The sequence below is a fragment of the Aythya fuligula genome, chromosome Z (genome assembly GCF_009819795.1).
Source record: "Aythya fuligula isolate bAytFul2 chromosome Z, bAytFul2.pri, whole genome shotgun sequence".
Classification (NCBI taxonomy): domain Eukaryota; kingdom Metazoa; phylum Chordata; class Aves; order Anseriformes; family Anatidae; genus Aythya; species Aythya fuligula.
The window spans coordinates 25,614,984-25,621,871 of record NC_045593.1 but is presented as its reverse complement, the minus strand read 5'-3'; positions in this window follow the sequence as shown (position 1 = coordinate 25,621,871).

The window sequence follows — 6,888 nt, the reverse complement described above, 5'->3', positions numbered from 1 at the left end:
CTGAAGGTGCTAGCCAACGCTTCCACCACAGTGATTTAATTTACTTAATGGCGACCTCTATGTGTCCAGTGTGTGTGTGTGTAGAGGACTTCATAGCCTTAAGCTATTTATATATGTGTATGTATATGTACGTATACATATATGCATACATATATACGTTATACATATATATGTTGTATGTATTACAACATGTATATGCATTTTGTAAATATATCCATAACACATATATTTTCAGAAACACCTCACAAACACTGATGTCCGTCACCCATGTTGGTACTTTCTAACATAGTGGAGACATGCAGTGCCATCCGTTCTACTCATGACCATCATGCATGTTAGGAACTCCAAAGTAATCCTAAGAACAATGCTCTCAAAATTGTTTTGTTTTCTTTTTAATGATCACCTCCTGGGGGGGGTTGGAAAAAAATATAAATATATTTTTGGATGATTGATTCTATTGGAAGAAATTGCAAATTCTGGTTAATGAAGAAAAAAAAAAAAAAAAGGCTGGCAGGTGTCCCAGGGCCTCTCTGCTACTGGCTGGAAAGAGGTAAGATGTTTTCTGAAAATCTCTTCTCCTGTAGGTCTTCATTTTCAGACCTCCTACCATGGTTTGCTTAGCCTGCATGCTCGGATCTGAGGAGCCACAAACTCTTCTTGTAGATGACCCTCTTCCCAATTAGTCTGCCCAGTGGCTAATTTTGTGATCATGGCTTACAGTGTTTGAACTGATGTCCTCTAAAAAGAAGTATCTTTGCCTCCTAAACTAATTGTGGGTGTGGGACTGCTTTCCCATGTTCCATCTCTCACAAGGAGTCATACAGACCTCATCATGAGACTTGCAGAATTCTTCACATTTAAATCTAGCTGACCCTTCACAACTGAAAGTACAGGTTAGCTGTAGCAGATATTTACTGTAAACAGCATGTTCTAAGGGGAGCTGAGACTCAGCACTCAAAATTTTACACACCCTGTTGCCAAGGAAGCTACAGTACTCAGTCCTTTTTTCTTTATGCTCCAGAGGAGGAGAAGGCATCAAATTGTCTATCAGCAGAGGGTACTTTGCGTGTTGGCAGAGCATTTGGGCTTGAGGACTGAAGTACGGAAGTATTTTATTTAACTGTAAAGTAGTGACCAGCCATTAAGTAGAGCCATAAGACCTCCTTTGCCTCCCATGGTGAAATAGTGGTGTATGCTGATGATTGCAGCCAATCTGCAGCTGCTTCATCCCCTCGTGGCAAGCACTGGGGGAACTGTATTCTTGATTAACTGAGGTTTTCATACAACGCAATGGAGCAATAACATATCAGAAGTAGTATGTGTACATGATCAGTGTCTGACTAGGTTTACCTTCACCTAGTATAAACACATTCTGCTGTAGGTGGATTACTTTCAGCCTTGAATTACTGGGATAGATAAAATTGCATGAAAGCAGACCTGAGACTCAACACATGAAAATATTTAGTCTTGCAGCCACAGGAGACAGAGAACATGATGGCAGTAGAGGCATCTTGTAAGACTGGACTGAAAGACCTTGAGTCAGGCAATTGAGCAACTCCATCGTAACTACTGCACTTTTCATACTCTGATGATGGCAGGGCCACGGATGGACACCGGGAGATGATTTTAGGCTGGATGTAATGGATTTTCTTTTCTAGCACTGGAAGCAAAGGTGGCAGTGACATTTTGTTACTGTTCATTTCCACTGTTTGAGGGGTGAGGAACTGGAGCAAAAGTCATGTTTTAGGATGTCCAAATTGAGGAGGGAGCCAGAACAAAAGGCGGGGCTTGGTGGCTGGTAATCAGCAAATTGAGTCTCAGTGTGCAGTGCTGGCCTCTCTGAATGTTAATAAAGTTCTGCTTCCTTCCTAAGCTACATTATTTACAGCTAATGAAGCAGTGAGAGCCTGCAGGAGAGAGAGGCTGGTGTTGGGGATGGTGCCATGCTGGGGGAGGAAACCTCCTGCAAGTGGCCTTCTTTACTTTGGATGGCTCCCAGCTGTCACTGCTCTTCTCTCCTGTGCTGTCTTCGGAGTATGTCTTCCTTGTGCTCTGCAGGGGGAGAATTAGAGAGGCAGAGATAAAATAGCCCAATACAGTCAGGATAAGTGTGTTCCTTTTTGAACTCAATGTTTGAAAACACTAGCTTGTTCCTTGGACTGCTTATTGAGATTCCTAGTGGGAATAAGAGCTCGAAGAAGGCTTGTCTATATATAAGCGTTGGTACAACTTCGCTCACCTTGTTATAGCTCAAAAAAATAGCTGGCAGGTGAATGTTTTGTCATGTTTGTAAGCCTTTATCCTGAATTGCAAAACCATGCTGTCCTTTGTGATCATCTAGCCACAATTCCATTTTTAGCATAGTGTATATGCTCTCAGGCAGCTGTTGGGTTTTGGAAGGTAGGGTGTGTTTCATTCTTTGGCTTGAGTAATGTGTTTGGACTCATTCTCTGCCTGGAGACCAACTCTTGTGTATCCAGTTGGTCTAAATACCTGCCAGGAGGCTCTCCAGCTCTTACCCCTCTTCATCCTGCATTCTTCACCTGGACACTTCAGTTAGATTTAGCACAATTTGAGTTCTGGTGCAGAAGACTTAAAAATAAATAAATAAATAATCCGCGGTATGTTGAAAGTACCTTTTTCACGTGCTAATCTGGCAATGCCTGCAGTTTTTCTCTTGTAAGAAAATAGTTGCTTCTGCTTGATTAACAGTATTAACTACCTGTAAATACAACATACTACATACTTAAAACATCCTGGAATTAAGTTCTGTGCTTAAAATTATCAAGAAATTCTGAAGCTTGCATGTTTGAGTGTAAGCTTCTCAACAAGGAAGTATTTCTTGTTTCTTCAGTTAATTGTGATTTTTTCACTTAACAGCTTTCACCAAGGGTGGAACTCCTGAACTGAAATAATCTGGACATCACCACTGTGAGAAAAACTCTTAAAACGCTTAGGAATTATGGAAAAGCTTGGAGAAACTGATTTACTGAAGAACAACAAAACAAAACTGCATCGCTGTTGGTAACCTGGCCCTGATAGTAGTCTACCTCCCTGCCTAGTAATTACTCTACAACAAAGTAGAGTTTATCTATGTTTGTCTCATCAAGCCTCTGGCCTGTGTGCAAGTGCTTTTGCCTATAGAGGCACAGAACTGTTTATTATTTATTTTTTTTTTTCTGTTTGAGTTTCATGAGGGAAAAACAAAACTTGAATGTAGATTGGCTTTTGTTACGAACCTCAATATGAAGAGCAGCACATATCTTTGAAGTTCAGCCAGCTGTGAAGTGCTCTTGATCATAGGCAGCTGATGATGTTGCATTTTTTGAGTAAAGTTTTGTATTTGGCAGCGTAAATAGACAGCATTGGTCTAGCTCCAGATGAGTTTTTCATTAAAATTGAATAAGGAGCCTTTCTGGAAGGTGCAGAAGGGACTGGAATCTTCTGTTTATCCACCTGAAGTATAGTCTTGGCAAAACTGTCTTGACATTTTTTTTACCTTGACTTCATTTCTGTAATTTGTCTTGACCCCACTCTAGCAGTACTCCTTTTAATGATAAGAAGATAGTTTAACATTAGAAAGGTAATTTATTTTCCATGTCAGCTCAGCTGTAGGCTCCTTTGAAGGTGCTAGTATTTAGGATGTGAATTCTTCCCTCTTGCCCCTCTGTTATCCATAAGAGAAATGTCTCTGCCTTGGAACCCTTCATAGTTTAGTGGTGCTGTATTTGCCATTGGACAAATGCGTAGATAATACACTATTTTTATTGTCACCTCTGCTTTCACAGCTGTCCTTTGCTCTTGTAAGACTGCATTTTTTCCCACAGTTTTTGTTGCATGTAGTTGCTGTTGCATAGGTGCTTAAGTTCAAAGCCAAGTGACAACATCGGTTGTCCTCCTTCCAATTACTCATGTAGTCTCAGCTCTGCCTAACTGTGGTGAGAAACTTGACTTCCAGCAGTAGCAGGGTGGTGTGAGCATTGTTTCCTTCTGGCTAAGAGACTTATGGCCTTGGTTACTCTTTTTTTTTTTTTTTTTTTTTTTTTTTTTTTTTGAGTCTTTGCTTGTCTCATTTAGTGGTTCACGTGAACATTGAGACCATAAACCCTTTTGGACTATTGGACTATTGCGCCTTTATTTGTACAGCCCCTGGCACAGCAAGGACCTAATGTGATGACATCTGTAAATGCTCAATAATATTCAGAAATGGAAGGGGTTCACCATCACACTTTATGTAAGCTGGTAGTGCTGCCGATTATTTATTTGAAGTTGGTTTTGACCAAATAATCTGGGATTTGAAATAGGATGGGAAGTAGGAAATAGGATTTTCACTGATGTGAAAATTGCTTCATTTTGGTCACTAGACAAGCTTTGTGTTTTTTGATAGCTCCATCTAGTGCAACAAATGGTACGTGTGTAATGCCAGATGTCTTCAGCATGTGTTCTCATGAGTTCACATTACCTAGAAATTTCCAGTTGACTTGATAGTCCTAAAAGCAGAGAGGGGCACTCCAAAAGTAGCATCCTCAAAGCAGAGAGGGGCACTCCAAAAGTAGCAAAGACAAACAAAATAAGAGTTGATGCTTGGGTCCTTTAAAAATTACTTAATGAGTTCAACATAGGTAGTGGTATATATTTGATATCATTTCTTAAAACTTCAGTTTTGTGTATGTCTTTTTAATTTAAAATAATATAAAACTTAAGTTTACAGCTGTTTAATTTGCTCAACTAAGTTTTTATTATTATTATTATTATTATGTACTGTATAGAAGGCAGTTTACACTCTTGTGATGGTTACAATTCTTACTATGTTTTTTTTTCTGGGTTATCATGATTGTGTCATGATTGTGTTGGTGATGTTTGATGCATTCGTGGAGGTGAGGTCCATTAGTGGCTATTGGCCATGATGCAGCCTTTGGGGTTGGAAGTCCTTCAGCTCACTGATTTCCCTGGCAGATCCTCCTAGTTTTCACCAGGGATCATTGTTATACTTGTTCCTTACACTTTTCCCTTTAGCATTGGCTACTGGCTTTTGTGCCCCCTGCCCCATCCAACCCCCAGCTCAAGAGAGGGTGAATACAGCTCCCTGCTGCCACAAATGATGCAGTCAAGTTCCCTGCATCTGGGAAAATTGCAAGAGCCAGCACGTGCAGAATGTGAGGGTCACCTGCTTGGAAGAGAGACCTCTTGGTCCAGCTTGGTAGCAGGAGCTGTCCTTGGTCCAGCCCAGTATCAGGAGTTTTTAAAAATCCTGCAGTGTGCTGGGTGATAGTTGTTAAGTCTTTCTCTTCCTGGTTCAGCACCATTTCAGCCTGATGCCTAGATGAGCTGATGATAGGTATTGTGTAAACAATCTGAGAGAATGAATTGTAACACGTGCTAGTCCTTTTGTGGAGGCAATGGCTTTTATGCAAAAAACAAGAAGTTTATCTTCTGTGTCCTCTGTTTTCAGAGGACAAATTACAAAATTGACACATCTGATAAATTATTTTTGAAAGGTACCATCTTTGTTGAAACTGAATTCTTTTTTTTCTTTTCTTTTTTTCTTTTTTTTTAAACCCATTCCCCTGGAAGTGTGTAGAAACTGTAAAACAGCAGGAAGCCAAGCCTCTAAAAGCATCTAGAGGAATTTCATATTATTTTCATAAACTAATCTACCCACTCACATCTATCTGTGTAAACTAATTACTTTTTTAATTATGTAGCCTTTTTGATTGCTTGTGGAGAACTGTGGTGAAATTTGCCACTAATTACATTGGGGCAGGAGGAGGCTGCTGGATTGTTAGGAAGGATGAGAAATTTTATTTCCTTCCGATGAAATGGGGAGCAAGCAGTAATTGATACATAAATAATGTGCTTATTTTTCCAATTTCAACCTATACAGCTTCTGTTAACCTTACTAATTGAGGCTCTTTCTCTGGGTCATTGGGTTTCCTTCCATCTAATGCAATGTCTACAGGAGCTGCAGAACAATAAGGAAACCAAACTGTTGCACGGTTGAAGTTTTCTTTCTTCCTGTTAAGGGCAATGCTTATGCTGATTGATTCTAGATTTTTGGACTTTGAGTTCCAGTGATGTTTGACCCAAAATGCTGGATTCTAGGACATGCTAGCAAGTAACCTGCAAAGTTCAGCCACTGATTGGTATTGTTTGTTGTTGTTTTCCCACTGTGGTTAGAGATACAATTAGAAAAATGGGGAGTGGCAGGAGTTGCACATCTAATATGCTATCTCCTCTGAAGTGCTATAGCCATCATTTGGATTTATCCAAATTATCCATTACATATAATGACAGTATGTAGCAAAGATTGTATGCATAAGAGAACACAGCAAGTGAATCTGCTTTGTGTTTTCTGTCCATAGTGCAGTCCTGGCTGCCTTATAAAGAGTGGATGCCTGGAGAGATCGGGAGGGAGGAGGGCCATTAGGATGACTAGACTATAAGCTGTGTATTTTCTTCTCCTTTTTCTCAAGTGTTAAAGACCTCTTCTGAGTCTTTACTACAGCTCAGTAGTTGCTGCTTCCCTCCCAGTTGCTTCCAGCAGGCCCCAGTTCACCTCTGGTGTCATGCAACCTCCATCTGTCAGTTCTCAGCTTCAGGCCAAACCTCGGACCTCTCTTTGCCTGAATGAGTCACTTGTGCACCAAATAAACACCATTGTCTAGTCAGAAATTTGAGGTACTTTAGGCATTGCATTAACAGCAGGTGTTCAGAAATGGGAGTAAGAACAAGTAGGAAGCCAGACAAAATGGCTTTATCTGGATCATAATCTACTTCTTTCAGTCCACTGCATTTTAATGTGCAGTGCAAGACCTGAAAGGTTTGATACATGCCACTGAAGCCCCCTTCTTTGAGGGGGCTCTGGGGATCACTTCTTCATCACTGCTG